Below are 23424 nucleotides of genomic sequence, written 5' to 3'. Positions count from 1 at the left end.
CTCACAAAGTCAGAAATATTATACTCAGCAAAATTAATGCATATTTCTGTCATACACTGGAGGAGACTAATATTTCACAAATTTGTTCAAATGCACCCATTTTGCAGTTCTTCCCACATCCTTCTAAACAAATCATTTGTTTCAAATTTGACAGCTTATATATTATGATTTTGAAAGCCTTCCAAAAATTTGTTGGCAGTTGATGAATTTTAAGTCAAGTCTGACTCAGACATTTTTTTCTATGATAAATGGTTATATTTCTGGTTAAGAGAAGCTCTGAAGGTATAATATTTATGAAGAACAAGTAAGGAAAATAGCTACCAAAAATCATTCTTCATGGCTATTAGCAGTAGCTATACATTAAAAATATCTGCTGACTAGGCTTCTGTAGGGATATATGGTATATGTTCACTTTCAGATCAAATGTCTTGAAGTTTCAGACACAGAGAATAAAAGGTATTGGAAGACCATTTAGGCAGTGCTTTTGTTTTCTGTCAGATGACAGTATCTAAATGGATGATGCTATTATAGAAACATCCTCCTGTAGATCTAACTGTTGCAGAAACACCAGGAGGAAATAGGAACTGATTTTTATCTTTAAAGGACAAAAACATACTTGCATGTAATTCAAATGAGAAGCCATTAAAATATTCACCCTTGAGACAGAAAATCGGGATTCCTGTATTACTTAAGGGGAGTGCAATCCCTCTCAAAATATGAGGGTCTGAGGTCCACTACTGAGTACTGAAAATCTTAAGACTATGCAGCACCGAACTCAACTGAGAAGGAAGGATGAGTCTCTTTGGACCTTCATGTAACAGGAAGGAAACTCAGATTTTAGCCCTAAGCTACTGTTTTTAGAGACAGACTGCGAACTGGTTCTTTTTAAGCCAGGGTCCATTTCAGCATCTTCAAAGCTAAAGAAATGGTTGACTGTTCTTTTGAATCGTGTTCCAGGTGGAAAAACTCATGTTCCTATTAGCATAAAGAGCTTAATGTCTTGCATCGGTCCTAAAGATGAGTTTTGGATTCAAATGTATCCCCTCCAAGATGAACAGCTACCTTTACTTTGTGGGGCTCATATTCTGCATAAGAGATTTGTAGCTTCAAACTTCATAAAGTCTCCTCTCAATGAAGGGAGGAGGTTGCAGATGTATACAAGGGCAAGACAACCTCCCAAAATACATTGCATTGCCACAAAACTACTTTAACGTATTCCTGCCAGGGCAAAAACTCCTTTGCAAACCACCACAGATTGGACATTAGGGCGAAAAAGGGTGGAGCGCATTGTTGAATTTTTTCTGCATACTTCGAGCTTTAGGAGCCAGTCAAGCTGAGATGACAGCTTGAGATCCCAACTGTGGCTTAGGAGATGCTGTGCACCATAGAACTCGGTCCCCATAAGATGCTTTGTTTAGGAATTACGTGGTCTCTGGCGACCTGACTTTTAAAGTTGCTCCAAAATATTCCCCGTGTTGTGTGCTAAGTCACACTGCCTTCATCCAGACGTTTTCGTGGGGACCAGATCTGGGGACCAGATCTGGGGACCAGGTCAATTGCTCCTTATCACTAATAGAAATAAGCTGACAAGGGGTTAGTGTTTAGAGTTGACCTAATGAGTTAACTACAAAAGGTGCACAAGGGTCATATTTCTGTTAGTCATTCTGTGAGGAAAATTAGTACAGAGCCTGTTAAGATAAATGAATACATACATAAATACATAAATAAATAAATAAATAAAAGAAATAAAAGAAAAAAGAAAATGACCTTAAAGGCAAAATTGCTATCATAGATTTTCATCTGTCTAGTCACGACAGATAAAGAATAAATAAAGCAATCAGAATTACTTTTCTTGACATGAATGTTATTTAAATTTGCTTTTCTGAGATCTCTTCTTTATGTAGGACTTTTCAAAATCTAGCCCTGTGACCTCTGACTACACTATTTACTTTGGCTGCGTGTAAACCATCACGTATAAATGCCAGGACCCGGATCCTCACTCACTATTCAGGTCAGGGACTGGGCTGAAGGTTTGGGCTTTAATTTGGTTACATGCCTACATTGCTGTTTCCTGGCAGGTCATGGGAAGAAGATTGGCTGGCTTGGGGGAGCTTATGTACACACGGCTTTTAGGCTGCAGCCAAAGTGTTCCTCTAGATCTGGAAGTCTGAAGAGGGTTGCAGTCTCCAAGCTCAGATACAACCACATATTAGTCTGGTGCAACTGATTTTTGTGTTCCTTGCACTAGCTGTTCTTTCACCTCCTCTTCAGAGACAAGGACATGTGTCTCTTTCACACTCCTTCATTAGTAAACAAACCAGGACAGATTAAAGCCTCTTTCTTCAAGTCAGTAAGATACTGGGCTACGAAGATGGTGAAGGGCCTAGAGGGGAAGACCTATGAGGAGCGGCTGAGGTCACTTGGCCTGTTGAGCCTGGAAAAGAGGAGGCTGAGGGGAGACCTCATGGCGGTCTACAGCTTCCTCGTGAGCGGGAGTGGAGGGGCAGGCGCCGATCTATTCTCTTCAGTCACCAGTGATAGGACCCGGGGGAATGGTGTCAAGCTGTGGCAGGGGAGGTTTAGGCTAGACATCAGGAAGAGGTTCTTCACTGAGAGGGTGGTTGCACACTGGAACAGGTTCCTCAGGGAAGTAGTCACTGCACTGAGCCTGTCTGAATTTAAGAAGTGTTTGGACTGTGCACTTAGTCACATGGTCTAAAATTTTGGGTAGACCTGTGTGGTGCCAGGAGTTGGACTCGATGATCCTTATGGGTCCCTTCCAACTCGGGATATTCTATGATTCTATGATTCTATATTCTAGCTGTTGGGAGCTTGGAGTGGGGTGGGTGAGTATGTGTTTTATGAACCTATAAAGTAGCCAGTGCTTTTCCTTTATTATAGCCCAAGTTTATTATTACTGAGTTTATTTACTTTCTAATCATTGTGCTAATCACTTCCAAGATGGAGGCTATTATCAAGTCATTATGAGCTAGCAGCAAATAAATTAGACAGATGTAAAGAGCCACATGGTTCCTTGTTTGCTTGGAATAGGATCTCTGCAGGGGAAAAGTGCAAGGCTTGAAGAAGCACTGGTAATAAGTCATTTTGTGTAATGCTGGAAGTATGGAGTTTGCTATATTGCCAAACTTCTGGTTGGGTTTCCTCAACAGTTCTGAATAGTGATGTATCATAGGTAGCTATGCTGTGATTATCTGATGACTATACTGTGATTGTGTTTCTTTTGCAACAGGGATGTATGCAAAGTTAAGTGGTTAGTCTGCAGAGTTTTTCTTAGTTTCTAGCACTGATACAGCTGTTTTTAGGTGGGGATTTTCAGAGCTGAGGGGGAAGCTGAATACAGACTTTTTTTTTCTTTTTTTTTCTTCCTGGATGTACGGCTTCCATTAATACTAGTAGAAAACAATATGGGTCCAATGAGTTGCTGCCAAATTTCATAATATATTCTGGACTATATTCAGCTGACTACAATTTCCTCTCAGTTTTGGCTTTAGAGACCACTGTAACCAAAGATACAAAATCTGTACCCACATTTTTAGTACTCACAAAGTTATATTGTTCCCTGATGTGCGGGGTTGGTTTATGACTTTATAACATGATGAACGTTTATTGCATGCCTGAGTAGTGTGTTAGTGGAATAGTACTGGCATTATCTAGTATGTGTTCTGTGGATACGGTAAGTGAAGGTACGTAATGCTTGAATTACTTGTTCAGACCCATTTAAAATGTCATAGGGAAAAATAGAATTGAACCCAGAAATACTAAGTCCAATTATTTATCAAATAAAGTGAATTGTCCGTATTAAAGACAGAAAGTTGAGGAACTCTCAAAACAAATGTTTTTCCAAATTTCTTGAGCATTATTTGATTTAAACAAGAGATCTCAGCAAAGACAGTAAAGGTGAAGTAGTTCAATTGAGAGTTTGCTAATATGGCTTAACTTGGAGTATTCTGTTACCTGTCTTTATTCCTAAAGTCTTGCTAAATGTTTGTGTTTGTTTTTTTTTTTAACTACTTAGGTCAGAGCCTTCCTTTAATTTTCTTGAGTAAATATTAATAAAAAATAAGATATCTTAGAAATATACACAGCATTAAATTTCAAGTATGCAGAGGTGTTCTGTGTTCAAACTCTTCAGCAAACAAGTTGAAGAGAACAAATTTCCTTTGCTCTGATCAACACTACTTGTGAATCCCCTGTGGTTTGGGGCCCAGTAGGGGAGTTGTTAATGTCTTCATGTGTTGAGGAAAAGTTAGTAAGAGAAAATTTTGTTGCTGATCTTAAAAAAAAAAAAAAAAAAGCATGACTCATCCTCAAGATCAGCAGTGGGACCAAGGCTGACTCAGCTTTATGTAATATCGATAAACCCATTAGCAAAGCAAGAAGCTGATGAATTATTCTGGAGTACTCAAGAGGAAAGTGATTTCCTCTGTCGCTAGCTGAGACACAGCAATAAACATGGTCTTACAACACTGTGGTTTGCTGTTCCTGGTAGACTGAGATTTTTCTTTGACCTTTCTCCTCATCTTCAACTTCTCCTCTGTGCTTACCCTGACAGTCAGCTGTGAGATAGCAAATGCATAGATTCTGACTCAGCACCAAGAGCTTCCACTCTCTTGTTCAAGCAGGGAGCAATTATAATGAGCAGGTTAATTTGGTTATGCAAAAGGAACCAAGTCAAAGGTAACAGGGCTAGCAGAAGCCCGACATGTGTGGCAAATCTTATGTTGACTGGAAGCCAGGTTTGAGGAAGGGATGTTCTAGGGGAGAAGAACCACTGATCTGTTCATAAGAAGTCCTTGAATACAGATCTGCATAGGGTAAATATTCCCATAGCGATGTTCAAAAAAGCAGAAAAGACTTGATCATGAAGAGGGACAACTTTATGATTGCCTTTTTCATTTGGGGAACAGAGTTGCTTAGGGCTTTGCAGAATAGAGAAACAGGAAAAGAATGGGTTGGGCTCAAACAACTGTTATGTACATGTTGTAACACTTGACCTTTCTAGCTTGTTTTGACATAGCTGTAATTATAGTATTACTTATAATCAAATAACTATTTGGAAAAGAGCTCAATTTTTGGTTTTGGAAATGTCAAAATTCATGTATCCGATCTCAAAAACTTTTCTTCAATTTATGTTACTGGAATCAAAGATTTTCTGCAAAATATATCAGCTTTGATGGATACATTTTCCATTAGAAAAATAATACTTAAAATTAGAAATAAATTGGTATTTTTTAAAGATCTCTAAACATGTTAGAGTATGTTCCATGTATGAAGGACCATGTGTCTTTTTACTATAGAAGTAACAACAAAGATGTTATTTTTAAATCAAGATATGATATACATATGCTAATGCTCAAATCATACTACTTGAAGTCAGAATGCATTTAGATCAGCAGACTTGTCTATTTTGCTGAGAACTAACTGTGTTTTAGCATCCTCAACATATTTTTGTAGTTACAAAGCTGATGTGTGCATCAGTGTTGGACAGTATTGTCATGCGGAGTTGATAACTGGAATGATTTATTTATTTTACGGAATAATGGTATATATGAACCTACTGTGCTCATATTAAGACAACTTTTTGAGTCTCCACAGTCAGTCTTTACTAGTATTTCTTTTAATTGTAAATGCAAAAGACTTTGTTTCTTCTGTTGTAATTTCTTCTCACAAGTAGTGAAGTGAAAATAATGTAAGACTTCCTACTGCAAGGTGTTAATTTTCATAATATTTTGGGTTCTGTGGAAATGGAAAAGTCTCACCATGAAGACTTTTACTATTAAGATGGTTATCTTTGTAATTTACAATTCAGTCCAGCCAGAATCAGATAAATAATATCTTTAGTTATCAATTTCAGTGGCATACTGATGCATATACAGCCTGCTCAGTATAAAGGAATGTTTTCCTTGCACTAGAACCAATCTGAAGAGGAACATCTTTATCTTTGAGGGAAAGGAGGATTTTCCGCTGTGAGGTTCTGGAAGCTATACGTAATTGTAGGATGCGCAACCCTTTCAGGGTGAGCACTGATGTCTCCTCACAAGAAAAGCTCTCCCTTAGCTCCCCTGCCAGGGACTGGTCTGGTGACCTGGGCTGGTGCTGTTTCTGGAACATGCTTCAGCAATGTATGTGTTAAGTCTATGACTTTTTTTGAACTTGATCCCATCTCTGAGAAAGTGAACCCATTTGCATTTAATATCTGTAAGTAATGGAGAATCCTCTTGTCTGTAAGTTATTTTCATGTGTTTTTGATACTGTTTGTCATGCGTTATTTCCAGTCTAATCTTGTTTAAATTTGGTGTCCAATCTCTATAGTTCATCTGCATCTCTGTTAAACATCCATCTACTTCTCTAAATTTGTCCAGTCTACCTTTATTTAAATGAAATGGCCTTCTCAGCATAGCTTTATGACTTAAGCTATCATTACTGTTTCTGCCCTCTTGTTGTTTCAAAGCAGTCATGACTGCTCTCAGCTTGTTGTTCTTTTTAGTGCTAATATGTACCTTCATGTTGACTGTGCAATGAACCGAGCAGACAAATGGATCTAAGTTAAAGCTGTCTTTTTTCATACTAGCTATTATCTTTTAACCAGCTTGCATAACAGTACGTCTTACTGAAAACTTGTGCTGGGCCAGAAATGACTGCTCAGTAACAGGCAGACCTTCTTTCAGATGCCCTACCAGCTCAAAGCAGTGGGGAAATAACAGCACTACTTTGTCTGAAGGCATGCTTTTCAGACACAAAAGATAGTGTCTTTCTGAATATAAATTGGACAGATCAAGAAACAAACAATAAATCCTAATTCAGGTCTTCCAATAGGTCCATGTTAGAGCTAGAGCTTCATCTGTTCTTGTCTACTCCTTATTACCTCCAGGGGACATAACTCCCTACTTGGGAAAATGACTTCTTTGCTTGTCATCATGGGTTGTCATGTAACATGTTTTTTTCCTATGCTTCCCCTTCAGTTCTGAAGCATGGATAGTTGCAAGTCATCTGGATCTTCTAGCTTTCTAAAGGTGCATTGCTCAAAATTTAGATGAAGGATTTTTTTTTTCCCATTTCTGCTTACTATTTTTTAATACATGTATTCCTTGATCAGAAGTGTTGGGTTGATTGTGTTTTCAACAGCTATCTCATATGAACTGTACTTTCCCAGAGAATACTCTCAAGTTGATTCTAGCAGCTGTGAAATAAAGAAAATTTGAAGCAATGAAGCAGGTCCTGTCGCTATCCCCAGAGAGCAGAGCTCAGCGCCTGCCCCTCCGCTCCCCTCGTGAGGGAGCTGCAGGCCGCCATGAGGCCTCCCCTCAGCCTGCTCTGCTCTGGGCTGAACAAATCCAAGGACCTCAGCTGCTCCTCATATGTCTTGCCTTCCAGCCCCTTCAACATCTTTGTAGCCCTCCTTTGGACATTCTCTAATAGTTTTATGTCCTTCTTATACTGTGGTGTCCAAAATTGCACACAGTGATCAAGGTGAGGCCATACCAGAGTAGAGTGGAAGTTAAGTATAGAGGGTAATGTCTTGTTCTTATTTAGCAAATCATGCATCTTGTATGCCTAAGTGCTTCTTGTGTAGGAAGACATTTGTATAATCTCTGCCTAGGGCCTTTTTCTTCATCTTCTCTCAGCTCATGGGAGAAAGTTAATTCAGCTTATTTCTTTGGGTGCTGCGTGCCCCTCTGCAGCTTTAGCCCATTTGACTGGATTTGCCTATTCTTTAAAGACTAGATTTTTCAATAGCATTTTATGAATCAGATAATGAAGTTTCCATTTTTAATACTTTCTGTAGTAGTTTTTAAAAGAGGTTAATTTCTAGTGTTATTAGGCATTGACAAAAATGGAGAAGGAAGAATCACAGGAACAGGTTCTACAAAGCACTGAGGAGTCTGGTCTGTCTGTAAGGACCTCTTGTCTGCACTCAGAACTGCATTACCCTCCCAGGCATACTTTATTAAATACCCTTCACCAGCCTGCTGGAGCCTGTTGTTTCTGGGTAATGAAAACTTCAACATATATTTTGCTTGAAGAGTTCTAGCATTATAATACAAATTAATTCAATTTCTCTGAAAACTGGTAGTCCACACAGCGTATCTCTTGCAGAAAATAAAATGCAGGCCACTAGTCTTGTAAACTTTGTGAGAAAACTCTGAATCAAGTGTGTCTTCTGGTCACGTATCACTATGTTATCGCAATGCTTCCTGTGGTTCAGCATAGTCTCTAGGAAGACATTATCAGAAAGCATGTATGTGAGATCTTTTAGGTAGAATTCATACTGGAGTATTAATGTTTCCACACTCACCTCAGTTTTTGCATAGAAGCTGAACTAAAGGAAATGAGTCTGTGTAAAAGGGATTCTTCATTCTCACAGAGAAATTCTCTTTAACTTGAATGATGACTGTGGCTTGTTGCCAGTGCATCAAGCTGTGTTGCAATGCAATGAAGTATAAAAAATGGCCTTAGCTGTATGAAATTGCTCTGGCTTCTTCTTCCCACTGGATCGTTTGAAGAAAGGTGGAAGTGAAGATAAACTAATTAGTACAATGAAATCTTGGAGGCTGGCTTTCTAGCCCCTTAGAGTATCTCTTGGAGAAGACATGCTTCTCCAAGTAGGGTAAGGCTGCTCCCACCACAGGAACTATTTCCTTCCAGCAGCCATTTGAAGAGAAATGTAACCGAGGTCCATTCACCTGGTTCTGTTGCAATGTTTTATCTGCACAGACGTTTCACAGTACCAGCAGCAGAGTGAACAGCCTCAGAATAAAGAATACTTGGCAACTTCTATCATTTTAGCCATCCAGAGAAACCTCATGGTGGTATGCATGTTGTACATGCTTAATCGGAACAGTTATATATTTGTATTTTCAGGAATGTTTTTCAGAGTATTTATCTGAAAGAACTGCTACATTGAGTGATTAATTATGTAATATCTGCAAAAGTAATTGCCAGCTATATTTTAAGTAGGCATATCTTAACCTCATGTTTCAAAATGAGTGTAGTAACAGTTAAACTGGAGTTCTTTTCCATTTATGTAAGATGCTACCATGTGGCTTGAGTGAGAAACTACTTCCTATACAGCAACCCAGAGCATGGTGTTCACAATGACATAGGAAATCCAGGTTTAATTCTGTATCTGAAGAGCCTTGGTGACTTGAGTTCTTTTTACATTTCCTAGGTAAATGACCCAATTTCTGCCCTACCTAGGCTAAGTTTGTTTTGGGCTACTAAAGTGGAGCAATGCTTGATGCCACTTTGTATGGGGGAGAGGAGGAGCACTCTAAAAGGATCTCCTTTTTGCTCTGAAGCAGAATAACTTGAAGATAACTGCCTTCCATGGGACAGATTCTTCTTTTGCCTGATTTTCCAAATGATTCTAAAAATACTCAGAAATCTGAAATGCAATTTTTGTCCATTTGCAATGATAATAAAACTACCATATGATCTTAGTAGCAGTTATTTGCGTAAGGACTAAGGCTATGTGAAAGGTGTTTTTTTGTGCTTGAGATACTACTTCTGACAGCTTACAATAAATTCAGGGAAATTAATGCTTATGCTCCCACAGAGGTACCAAACAATTCAATCTTAGGAAGCATGAGTGTGTTATTTTGAACTATATTGCTTCTGCTGTACCCAGCCAGATTCTGTGCAACACTAGGGAGTACAAAAATGCTGGCCTTTCTACAATGCCAAGAATTTCTTGGTTGTAAAGCTAACAAACTAGGAAGATGGAATAACATGGATTTAATGGAGAAAAATATGTGAGTTGAACTTATCTTTATTTTAGACACTGCACTTGATTTTTACTGTGACTTACTTTAAACATGTTTCCTCGGTGTTGTCTGTATTGCCAGTGAAATCTATTCTGCCTAAAATGAAGTTAATAGCACAAAAAATTCTATTGATATATTTTTTTTAACTTTTATGTTAATGTTTCATTGCTGTCAAGTGAAAGTCACCTTCCACTGGAAAACATTTGTTTATAACAACTGAAGATCAAATCCTAAATCATTAGAGCAAGCCTAGAATCAGTGCACAGCTGGAATGTGAACATTTCTTCCATATACTTAAGCATATGGAGGTAGAAGAAGGAGCCAGGGAAGCTGTTGCCTGCTGCTCAACAGCCCGCTTTGCATCCAGTGTGACCTAGGCACACTGGAAACCTTGGGTTTGCAGTCTGAATTATTTGCTTGCAAATTGATGGGTACCTGAGACAAAGTAATTAATAGAAAACTAAAATCCCTCTCTCTCTTTCAAATACTTGGCTTTAATGCACCATATTAATACTACTAAAATACCAAAGATTAGCACTTTCTTTGTGTGTGTTTCTGTCTTGTGTGTGTGTGTGTGTGTGTGTGTGTGGTTTTTTTGTGTGTGTGTCAGTGAAATGAAGTATTCCTGTGCTTGATTTGGATATTTCATTTTCCTGACTTCTACCAGTAAGCAGCGCAATAAAAAGTTGATATTGCTTACCACATAGGGGAAAAAATGGGTTTTATGTATGCAGAGATAACCTTAAAACTATCTGCTGTTGCCACTGTTTTGATGGAAAACAAAAAAACTTTTGATATATTACATCAACGCCTTTCAAAAAACTCAGTATTTGGAATTTTTTCTTGAACTATAAAACTGCCTTAAAATAAGTTTGTTATAATAATAGTGAAATATTACCTTGAATATTAGACTCCTGCTTTATTTGCCTGGGTTTGGGTTGAATTGAAACATGCCAAACAAACAAGTAACAACTGGTGAAAGGGACTAAAATATGACCTAAACTACTCCACATACCTCTTGCTATTGGCTTTGCCCTGCTGGAAGAGTAGCTTTCACCCATCCATATTTCAAGTAAATCAGTCCTGTGCATTTGTTTGTGGCTGGGCCTACTATTGCCTATTAGGAGCAGATAATGTGTATGAATTTGTCTGATCATAATATTGTGCCTGTACAGCTGCTGACTTTGGCCAGGGGTACATCTGCTACTGATAAAATTGTAACTTGAACACAATTGAATTTAGAAATTTGCCTACACCTGATTTAGATTATTTGTTTTCCTCAACATCTAAAATTGTGCTATGTGATGAAATAAACAAGAAATAGTTGTGCTGGTTTTCTGACTTTTTTTTTGTATTTTCTCCTCCAGAAAAATGAAATCGAGTACTCATTTTTATTTGAATTGAAAATCCGATACTGATAACCTTGACTGCAAGCAAAACCTCCCACTTAGACCTTTGCAAAGTGTGACTTGTGACATCAGCATTTATTTAAAGTTTAACTGAACAGAACAATTTACTTCCTAGTGAAAAATGAAGGTGGTGTCTGATTTTTCCTTTCTGTTAATAGAACCACAAGCTGTGTTAGTCTAGTCTTTATATAGTAAAGTTTTGACTTTTCCAGTAGCTGGCAGAGGATGCTTTAAGTTCTAATCATCTGTTTAATATCAGAGCTTTGTTAAACTAGGCAAATAACATAGAAAAATCTTTCTGCAATGAAAATTGGAATATTAGCTGCTACAATAGCTATTTGTTATCTAATTCTTATTAAATGCCAATGTGCTGTGGTGAAACCTGAGCAAGACTACAATTCCTGTTAAATGTGATGCAATGTTGTGCTCAGCAATTACCCACTGCTCAATTTTTTTTATTTTTTTTTTACCAGCTGGGGCACAGCTTAGAATGGAAGTTTTGCTTTTGGTTCTCCAGCAAGACAGTAAACACCTCACCATCATCCTGGCTTTCTCTAATCTTGCATGCACTTGAGTGTTGGAAGAGTTTTGCCTGCTATTGTCAGTCTGAGTAAGAGAAAGCAATTTCTTATTGTAACTGACACAGGAGACTGTGACTCAAAATGAATAAATAGCTGGACCTGATTCAGCCTTGAACCAGGTCATGCAAAATTAATTAGATTGTCTTTTACTTTGCTTAGAAAATCCATGTTTTCAGACCAACTTCTGGAGTATGCTTGCAAAATATGAATTTGTAGTTAATTAAGACCATATGCCAGTCTAATCAGCCAGACAAAGAGTGGAACCCACTGGACAGGTCTCACAGGGAATTGAATGCTCCATCCCCAAACAACAGCACCCCTCCAACACTGAAACAAAACATGGTTGTAAATCATTGAACCACAGAATAGTTTTGGTTTGAAGGGTCCTTAAAGATCACCCAGTTCCAAGCCTCCTACCATGGGCAGGGACACCTTCCACTACACCAGGCTGCTCAAAGCCCCATCCAGCCTGGCCTTGAACACCTCCAGGGATGGGGCATCCACAGCTTCTCTGGGGAACCTGTTCTACTGCCTCAACACCCTCACAGTAAAGAATTTCTTCCATATACCTAATCTAAATGTGTTCAGGCTGCCTGCAAAAGCTAACCCTTGGATCTTGGCCTACTGTGTCAAATATTGCCTTGTGTTTTTATTGAAAATATGGATGTTACGTATGGAGTTAACAAAGACAATTCAGCACATCCCATGGCCTCTCAGGTGGTAGGTTTGGATGTAATGTGACTATATGGTGGGTTTGCCTTGAACCTGACTGCATCCAGCATTGGTGCTACATTCCCTTCCCCATGATGCAGTCTTCCCTTTCAAATTTAAAATGTAATAATCAGATTATGAATATTGTTTCCAACCTTAATTAGTTTATCATAGTTCTGGATCAGGACCTTGCTGCAGTACTTTCTCTGCTATGTTTCATTTAATTATATTTAATGCAATCTCTGTGTTTCCCCAGAGGCTACATAAGCCTGCAGCCAAAGAATCAAAATCAATAGAGAGGGCTATTCTGAGGTCCTATGTTTTAAGGTTGGTCTGGAAGAACCTGGTTTAAAATGTGCGTTATATCTGTTGTTTTGTTCCCCATCTCTCCATAGTACTGCATGACCCCCTAACCTGGCAACAGGAACCCAACACAAGTTAAAATGGAGAAATGTTTCTTTCCCTCCATACAGCTAATATTTTGGCCTGGTTGCTGGTTTTCCTGTTTTGCCTACCAATTCACTGTTTCTTCCTGTCTGTCTTTCTCTACAGCATTCAGGTGTTTAATTTAATTGAAGCACTTATTATTTGAAAATTCTTTGGGAGGCGTGCATGGTAGTAAGCACCTCCACGGAGCATGTAGATGTTCTCATTTCCACATTTGTGCTGTAAGTGTTAGTTTCCAAGCAATACTTTCTAGGAATGTCCAATTTATCACTTTTCTTTCCACTCTTCAGCATAAGTGGAGTTCTACCATTACCAATAAATTACTGTGTCTACTACCATTGCTGTGGATTTGACCATTCCAGTCTACCCTCCTCCTCTCCTCTCATATACAGAGGGATGGAAGCATCACCGATGTCTTTAACTTTTCCAAAATCTCGTGGGAAACGAGATAGAGCCAGCAACAAAAACTATCAGCTGATATTACTTTCTGTTGTGATGAGAACACAATCCATGGCACTTTCTTTTTTAAAAGGCCACCTCCCTTCTATGATGTGCTTAGAAATCTTCTTTTAGTAAATGGATAAGATTTGTCAGTAATGATTCTTGAACTGAATTGTCTACGGACTAACAAATGACTTACTCTTTCCCACTGGGATTTGCGGTAGGACAGGGGATTTTTAATTTGCTAATAGGTGACTAAAAAAACAACTTTTTTTAACTTGAGAGTCCAAGAGTATGGAATCATAATGTGCTCAAGTATAAAGAATCTTCTCCAAAGAGACACTGTATAATCTTAGCTTTCTTTGGCCTCAATAGTCACTCATGACCTTACGTCAACTCTAACATATTCTTTTTTCTTTTTGACCTCAGAATGTATTGTGCTACTCTGCTGTAACTAATAACATTAATACTAATTGCAACTTGTAAACCCATGAATTTCTACTAGAAGCAAGGAACGTTCATGCATTTGAAAACCACTGAGCCTGGACGTGCATTAACTATGCTCTATATTCATGTTTTTCAACATTGGAATCTCACTTAAGTTTAAAAATACTAATCATCGTATTTTTATGTAAGACTGAGAGCAAGCCAAAGCTATAGCTGACTATTTGCAGGTGTCTGGGAGGAGCTCCAATAATTGTAGGGAACCAGAGCAATAAGTTCTATTTATAGATATCAATTCTAAATAAATGCAGAATAATAAAGAATTATGACTTTGAGAATTGATGCTTTTAACACTAGCTATGGAAGCATAATTTGCTGCTGAAATAATAAGGTAGACTCATGAGTATATTGTACTGTATATGGCTGAGCTGAAGTCAATATTTGGAAATATATTTTTAATGCTACTTTTGTAAGGAGCAGATGCCCAAACAACCTTTAAAACAGGCAACATATTTTTATTTTTTTTATATTTTTTTGTAGCTTAGGAAACAAAATATTTGTGACTGAATCCTCTTTCTCATGATATTTTCTTTAAAGGCTTTTATGCCATCATAAGAACACTTCTCCAGCCTTGCATCTGAGAAAAGATTCACCAAAAATAAATATATATATATATTTTACAAATGTGGGAATTACTATACAGAATGATAGAGATAATAGTAAAACTCATCCGAATGTAGCAATCATTCTTAAATATATGCTGAATTTTAAGCAGTTAAATTAACTGGATCATGGTATGGTGCATGGAGTGAGCTTGGAATGAACAAAGGAATTCTTAACCTCTTCATAATGTTTGTACTGTAAAAGAAATCATAACACAATTCTACATAAACCAGGTATGGAAAAGAAAACACTGGCAGAACTTTCCCCTCTGGGCATTATCTGGCACAGAACATTAAAAGTCCTCCACCATGAGGGATATAGAACATACATTTTTTTTTCAAGTTTCCACAAAACTCTGAAAACTGCTCAAGAAGTTGCAGTGGAAATTAGGAGCAGTGAACAAAAGGAATCAGAAGTGCAAAGCATGCTTAATAGTATGAATCATTTTAAAAATCTGGTGAAGTATATCATCATGCAGTCTTGTGTCCACTGATCCAAGAAGTAACCTAATTACCTTTAACAATGAATGTTCAGTGAACAGGTTTTCTTATTAAAATATACTTTGCAGTAATGACTGCAGCATTGCTACAGTAATATATTAGGATTAGACTGATAAGTTAAAGGTGAAATGAACTTAAAAAAAAGATGATTGGCTGTTAAATAGCAATATATGTAAGAGGAATGAGTAGTAAATTGCTAGAATGACATTCTCAGTCATCTTAAATGGAAGCTTATGCGAAGAGACACTTAATATAACAAAGTAAATTGCAGTTTATTCACTGACAAGTGTTCAGGAGGGAATTTTTTGGATATCAGTATATTCAGCTTAGATGTTTGGAAGATATTACCTTATCAAGTTGTAGAATCTTTAATAATTTCTTCTATATGTGTAGCATAATTCTACAATGTGCAGAATTGTAAACTCATGCTTTCTTACACCAAAAGTACCTCCTTGTCTATTCTGTTTTTAACACATCTGAGCTACTAGATCCATTCATTTTTTTTGTTTGTTTGTTTTGTTGGTTGTTTTTGTTGTTTTGTTTTGTTTTGTTTTTGTTTTTCTTTCCTGCTGTTTGAACTGCTAAGGACATAATTTCCACCCTGTATTTTGTTTGATTTTTTTATCATGAAATGTAACCAGAGTGGTTTGGGTGCCTCCCAGAAAGTTAGTTTACAACATGGTATGAGAACTCAGGTAGAGCTGACGAGCTCCTTTCAATAAATCATGCTAACTGCACACAATTAAAGAGAAGGGAAAGGCATATGGGATTGAACAAACAGTATGATCTTAAGCATAGGATCTATTATCAGGCTCCTTGAGCTCTGAAAATAGCAGTTGTATTTGTCTGCTTAACTTCAGATATAGTGCTTGAACACTGAGCTAGTTTTTTTAAACTCAATTTATAGTCGGGGGAGAGCCAGGCATAACTGAGATATGTTACAACACCATTCTTCTGGCTTCTGCTGTGAAACGGGAGAAGTTGAGCCTTCCACTCAAGTGAGGAGGTTGCACTCTGCTTCCTGATATCTGTTGGCTATTCAGGTCATTCGCGTATAGACAGATGACTCTCAACCTCATTTTGTCACCAAGAACAGGTAGACCTGTCCTCATGTCTATGTTAAAGCTTTAATTAATAAGTCATTAAAATAGCTGATCCTCTTGTCTCCGTCTGATGAGAAGTCCTAGAAGACTATGGAGGGCATCTATGGTAAGTGATCTGGGGGTTTTGGTTGAAAACAAATTGAATATGAGTGCCCTGGCAGCCGAAAGAGCCAAGCATATCCTGGGATACATCAAGCATAGCATTATGAGCTGGTCAAGGGAAGTGATTGTCCTGATCTGCTCTGTGTTGGTGCGGCCTCACCTTGAGTACTGTGTGCAGTTTTGGTAACCAGCAGGACCAGGGAGGTGATCGTCGCCCTGTACTCTGCTCTGGTGAGGCCAAACCTTGAGTACTGTGTTCAGCTTTGGGCCCCTCACTACAAGAAGGACATCGAGGCCCTGGAGCATGTCCAGAGAAGGGCTACGAAGCTGGTGAAGGGCCTGGAACACAAGTCCTGTGAGGAGCAGCTGAGGGAACTGGGGTTGTTTAGTCTGGAGAAGAGGAGGCCCAGGGGAGACCTTATTGCTCTCTGCAACTGCCTGAAAGGAAGGTGTGAGGAGCTGGGGGTTGGCCTCTTCTCACAGGTGACTACTGATAGGACCAGAGGGAATGACCTCCAGTTGCACCAGGGGAGGTTTGGCTTGGAAATGAGGAGACATTTCTTCTCAGAAAGAGCAGTCAGGCATTGGAACAGGTTACCCAGGGAGGTGGTGGCATCACTGTCCCTGGGGGTGTTCAAGGAAAGGTTGGACATGGTACTTAGGGACATTGTGTAGCAGGTGACGTTGGTAGTAGGGTAATGGTTGGACCAGATGATCTTGGAAGTCTTTTCCAACCCTTATGATTCTATGAAAGACATAACTATTAGAGAGTGTCCAAAGGAGGGCTACAAGGGTGGTGAAGGGTCTGAAGGGCAAGATGTATGAGGAGCAGCTGAGGTCCCTGGGTTTGTTCAGACCAGAGCAGAGCAGGCTGAGGGAAGGCCTCATGGCGGCCTGCAGCTCCCTCACGAGGGGAGCGGAGGGGCAGGCGCTGAGCTCTGCTCTCTGGGGACAGCGACAGGACCCAAGGGAACGGCATGGAGCTGGGACAGGGGAGGGTCAGGCTGGGGGTTAGGGAAAGGTTCTTCACCAAGAGGGTGGCCAGGCACTGAAACAGGTTCCTCAGGAACAATGCTCTCAGACATATCATTTGTTTTTTGGGTGGTCCTGTGTGGAGCCAGGAGTTGGACTCCATGATTCTTGTGGGTCCCTTTCAACTCAGGATATTCTGTGATTCTAGGACCATCGCTGTGTTTCTTGAGGACAGCGTATGAGAAAATAGCCCACTCTGCTGGGACAGGAGTGATAAGGGATAAAGACAGGTTGGTTTGTATTCCCTGATATTTTCTGTGAGGCTGATGAGCTACACACAAAAAGTGCAGTGCCATCTTTCTGAGACATGTACCCAGGTCATAGTCTGAGCATATCAACCAGATGTCAGGAGGCTCATTGGACCAAGGATGAAGGCTCTGACAACAGTCAAAGGCATTCTAGAAGTGTACTTCTGTGCTCTTGACTGAAATGTTTAAGCTCTGAGCCATTCTCTTTCCCCATGAGACATGTCAGGCAGCTTTGACATGCTTTGATTATTATTTAATTCAGCTTTATTTTACTGTGGTGCCTTTTAAAATGTATTTTTATGACTCCTTTGTCATTACCTTCTTCTGGTAAGGACTTCTACTGCATCTACTTTTTTTTTTTAGGAGGACAGTTTTTACTGGTTTTAAATATTCATTGTGTTCAGCATTTGTTGAGACAGTGAAGAAAACTTGGAATATAACATGGTGAGATACATGATGGGTTAAATATGTTCAGCAATCTTGGTATGTCACTTTGAAAGTTTGTTATATTATAAGATCACAGCAGAACACTACAATTTTCTGTATAACCTCACCTGTAGAACTTAATCAGGATTAACTCACTATACTAGCATATCTTCTGGAAAAATGTCTAACAGAATTGATCTGGTTTAAGATTGAATGTTGTTCCCAGACATCTTGGGACCACTACAGACTTCTCATTCCCTTCTCTATCAAAATAAGAAAATGTGAATAATTAACAGAGAAGAAAAAAGAAAAATGAATGCTTGTCCCTTTGAGGAGATAATGAAAAGGCAAATATTTGATACAGGCTGATTTAAGTACTGCAGGACCTCAAGTGCCACAGTTCTTAAATACTGATATGAGTGCAGCATAAGAATGTATATGGATTATAGAAGAAATAATAGTTTTGATTACCGTGGGGCTAAATATTGTTGCTTGAAGAAGAAAATCCTTGTAAGGATTAAGTAAGGATGGGAAGACAATGCCATTCTGGTTACCTTATGTCAAAAAAATTAGAGGATGTGCAGATGCCAGATGTTTAAAAAATTGTTTCAAGAGACTTTTTAGGGATAAACTAAGAGAAAGATGTGCCATACTTGACTGTCAAATTAGTAACCCAACCCCTCATCTTTAAAGAATACAGTTGCTGGGTTATCAATAACAGTGGGTTTAAAGTATGCTGTAATCAAAAGCAGAACATATTTTAAGAATTTAAATTGCATGTGTCAGTGCTTGCTGGGCAGGGAAACTGTGTGCAGACTTACTGCAAAGATTTGAATTGTAAGACAAAGTAAACAGTGAAGCATATGTTATGTTAGCATATGTTAGAAATACGTGGGTGGGGTTCAAGAGCCACCCAGTGGCTTAAATTGCCTGCATATACAATTCAGAAACCCATTACAAGTTGGGAGAAATATGGATTGTCAGTCATTGTGAAAAGAACCAAAAAGGGTTTCATATAATGTCCATAACTAATAATTAGACCCTTCACTTAATACATTGAGAAGAGTGATACGCTTCCTTGGTTCTTAGTTAAAATTCCTGAAGAAAGTCTATTTTTATACATAGACAATTCATTTATTAAAATGTCATGTCAAGGTCCTACCTACAAACACAGGTTTTGGCTTGTTTTCAGTTGCTCTTTGTACTGTGTTATATATGTGCATGGTTGACTACAGCCATCCTTCAAATGAGTTTTATCACTTTTATATCTAACAAGCTGTCTGTGAGGCAAGTAGCAGGGCTGCACGCTATGCCCTGAGTTCTCAGTAGGGAATTCCTGTTACGCATAATTCTGTTTCTGTTCCCAGCTCTCCATTTCTCCTCAGCTTAATCTGAGGTCTTCAGATTGGCAGAAGGAAACAAACCAAAACATGTTGCAGGAGGTGAGACAAAACAATGAAGATGTACCTGTGTAGAGAGACATCAAAGCAGCCCAGCAGTCATTTCTCCTGGTGAGATACCTCCAGACAGTATTAGTGCAAGGCAATATCAGTGTACCTTTGTCACTATCAAATACACAAGATTTCTAAACGAAATCAGTTATTAAAAATTGTTAATGTTTGAAGTTTTTAAGTATTTCTTCAAGCTCTTATTTTCTATGGGTTGTATTTTGCTCAGATATCAAAACTGATAGCCAGATATTATAAAATCCTTTCATCCTGCTATGATATTATTTCCATTTTTCCTTTAAACGTGAATTAATTGTATCACTAAGCCAAATCAGTGTCCCTAGCAATAATTTTCTCCATCTTCCTAAAATTGAGGGGTGAGGGATTGTCTCACCACTCAGTTTCTTGTAATCTCTTGATTTAGTTATGCAAAGATGAGTACTCTAATTATAAAATATAGTCAAAACTGGTATCTACTTTTCCACATAAAGTCTTTATTCTTTGATAAAAACAATTTTTTTTTTTCCTTTCAACAACAAGAAGAAAAAATATTACAGGGTAACTTTAGTGCCAGCTAAAATTCTTTCCCCCCCCCAAAAAAAAAAAGGGAAAAAAAAAAAAAAAGAGTTGCTGCATTAGATTTTTCTTCCTTGTTCTGTATGTAGTTTTATGAACATCAGTAACCTTTTATATCCACTACAGATCTTTTCTGGAGATCACAACTATCTCCTTGAGTTCAGTAAACTTTGAGGAGGATACTAAAACCTCAGATATTCAGGAAATATTAAAGTTGTATTATGGATGGGAATCTGAATGCTTTGAATAATAACTTGAAATAAATATGTATTTCTATGAATTATATTTCTGGCCATTTCACTGTAATTGGCAAATATATTTGACATAATAAGTCTAATATTCATAAGCGAAATATTCATCTGTTTATGTAAAACGTTACAGAATATTAAGTGTATTTCTTTTACCTGGCTACAGTAAAATAAAACAGAAGTGAATACCATCTGTATTCTTTCTTCAGTTGCTGCACACATGACCATGACAGATAGCCTTATCAGCATGTTTGTTGTATATTTACCGGTCATGTTTCACTGGTGCCTGGAGGCAGTCTCACTTCTGCATTGTAACAGATTATGTAACTTCAATTTTCACTGGACGTACCAAAGCATATTTCTCCTTTTCGAGAATAAACGGTTCATTTCTTCCATAACGAATGCAAATGTTATTACAGAAGTGCTGATACAGTCCTCAGAGCTGCCAAGGGTAACAGCCTCCTGTGATAGGAGGAGTTCCTTGCTGAGTGACTAGATAAATGCTAGGTTTTTACAGATATGTAGCTATACGTTAGTCGATATTGGTATGTATCTCTCGTGGAGCTAGGATTTAGTGCTCCCTTGAAATCAATTTTGTGTGATATATTGAGTGAAAAAAATTAATTCTTTTTCTTTCTGCATCACAGGTTGCTCTTGGAGATGGTGTATGTTCAGGTCTGAGTTGAAAATAAATATCATTTCCATGTATGCCTTGCCCTTTCTGTTGGGGACTGTAGGCAGTATAGTTCCAGGCCTGCTGTCCGCACAGCAGAGGGGACTGGCTGGCAGACATCAGTGGGACTGGCTGGTTATCCAGCAGCGAGTGACGCGCTTGGATTTGGGAGCTCTGCTATGGTTGCCCTACAGGGACAGAAGAGTAATACCCATCTTTCTGTACAAGGACAAACAGCAAAGACTTCAGTATAAATAACATAAAAACCGGTATTAAAAATGCTTTGCTTCCTTTGACACGTACTTGCATAAGGACAAGATGGATGTAACAGTATTGATCTGATCTCCTGAAATGAACCTGTGATCCTGAAAGCATTTTCTGATGGTACAACACAATCATGCACATTTCTGAGCCTCTGATGGCAGAAAAACCTCAGAGAATTTTAAAAAATATATAATATCAAATTTCATACATATCGTCTGAATAAGTAATTCCTTTTAATGAAACACGTAAAGATTTAAAGCATAAAACCAGACCCTCCTCTCCTTAGATTTCAAGCGAAATCTTTCAGAAATTGCAAGAACTGGAGCAAGCCTGTCCATCTCACCAGTGGTCAGGGTGTTCATGTGGAATAGTTCCCTATTCAAATCACTTCTTCCAACCAGAGTATGCCTCATTCTGCCTATTTTTAGGTGTGTGTATCTGGCCCATACTACAAGCTTTATCTTAGAACTGAGAAACCTTCCTAAGGTAAATGTCAGTGAACTCTGTTTTTATAATCAAAGATTTGGTTACGAAGAATTTTTTTTTTTCTGCCAAAATTTTCACAGTTCTGATTAATTTTACGTTCAAAATAGCTGAACGCAGTTCCCATTTACATTATTGATTAGTATTCCTACCTTATAGCTTTCATTGTTTCAGCCAACTCTCATTACAGTGCAGTGAGTGTGCAGCCAGTTTGGCTTCTACCGAACTGCAGCAAGTAACATAATTATTATTCTGAATGACAAAAATAACTACCTGCCTCTATTTAGTGCAGTGTTAGCTGTGGGTCCTCGTCACCCCTAAAGAGAAACAAATATAAGCAATGCCTATATTTTGTAGATAAAATGATTTGAGTTTTCCCATAGCTTTGTTAGTACTTATGCATTACCTGTGTGGCATAACAGCATAGGAGTGCCTGCTCTGCACTCAATATTTAGATAACACACACAGCTAAACTGACAGCAATACTTGAAATACTGAAGCTCATTTAGGGTACTCCTCACGTTTCAGCACAACATGTAGACATACATTTGCTGCAAACAGAAAATGGACATTCCAGAAAAATCAGCAACATATGAAAGATGATGTGCTCACAGTTCTTTTCAGCAGACACTACATAACCAACCAGAAAACTCTTTAGGGAAGCTGTTTTTAAAACTCTGATATGATCTCCAACAGTTAAAAAGTGATCAGGATGACAGATCTCGTGTCTATTGTGTAAATCTGGTGAACACACCTGTGGTGGTGCTGCTCTGCCTGCTTCAGACTTTGACAAATCCTGGCTGAGGACCAAGGGCACGTGATGCATGCTGTATGACAGCATTTTTAGAAATTAACTTTTAAACCCCCCAGCATGTTGCAGAGCTGAGTCTCAAAGAATGTCCTCAGGCTTTTCTGAGGATGATGCTATGCAGGCAAATTAGTCTTAGTGAAATACTGAAACATCCAGCTGATTTGGAAATGCAGCATCTGACAAGAGTTTCATATTCTTTCTCTTACTGCTTTGCCAGCAGTTTATGGAAGGCATTCGTTTGTCAACACCAGCTGAACAAGAACCTGGGCAGACACTGTACTAGCCTTCGCTTCAGAGGGACCTGAATTTTAGAGGTGTACATTGTGATTGTAGACAGAGTGACTGGGGAGGAGAAAGAGAAAAAAATAATAAATATACATTTCTCATTCTTCATTGATACCAATGGCACACTAATGTAGCTTTTAAACATCCTTCCTGATTTTGAGTACACTAGATCTCAAGCAAAAATGTTTTCTTAGTGTTTTGTTCAGGAGGCTCTGATGACAGCTGATAAACAGGATGCTTTATTCAGCAGTTGAGAATTCCCCTTCTTGTCATATTAAAGTTTTTTTGTTTGTTTGTTTGTTTGTTTTACTATTGTGAACAAGCTTTGTCACCATATGGATTCAATTTAGAACAGATATGGAGACTTAATTTATGTTTCTTTGTGGTATTACAGCTCCTTTGTATTTCATAGCTTTTTCCCGATCCCATTTTTTATGGGACCCTTAGGCTCTAAATCGAAGTGTAAAGTGGGTGAACTTCAAACAGTTATTTCTTCTTGAAATTTCCCTTTTCACACAGTACCCTTGCTGGGTCACAGCCTTTTAAGATCTAAGTCCAGCAAAAGTGAAAGAACTGCTCAGGGGAAGGAAAACCGTATTATAGTCTGTGTGAAGAAAAAAAACTTCACATCTTCCTGTAATAACCAGGTCTCCAGCTGACATTTGGTGTAGTTGTCTCATTTCTGACCTGCAGCCTCTGAAGAAGTTACTACTGTTAGCCCATGTCACAGCCACCCAGAACAGG

The 23424-nt window shown here is 38.4% G+C and overlaps 1 long non-coding RNA gene across 1 annotated transcript; it reads left to right on the top strand.

Moving 5' to 3' along the window:
• Positions 1–1599: 1599 nt before the first annotated feature.
• On the top strand, positions 1600–21834 carry LOC310895255. The gene is made up of 3 exons (XR_014580587.1): positions 1600–3092; positions 19260–19403; positions 20812–21834. It is a non-coding gene; the product is annotated as an uncharacterized lncRNA (long non-coding RNA).
• Positions 21835–23424: the final 1590 nt, after the last annotated feature.

Source organism: Anser anser (assembly GCF_964211835.1).
Source record: "Anser anser genome assembly, chromosome: 2".
NCBI classification, from domain to species: domain Eukaryota; kingdom Metazoa; phylum Chordata; class Aves; order Anseriformes; family Anatidae; genus Anser; species Anser anser.
Note: the sequence above shows the minus strand (reverse complement) of the source record. Positions and strands in the feature narration are given on the sequence as shown.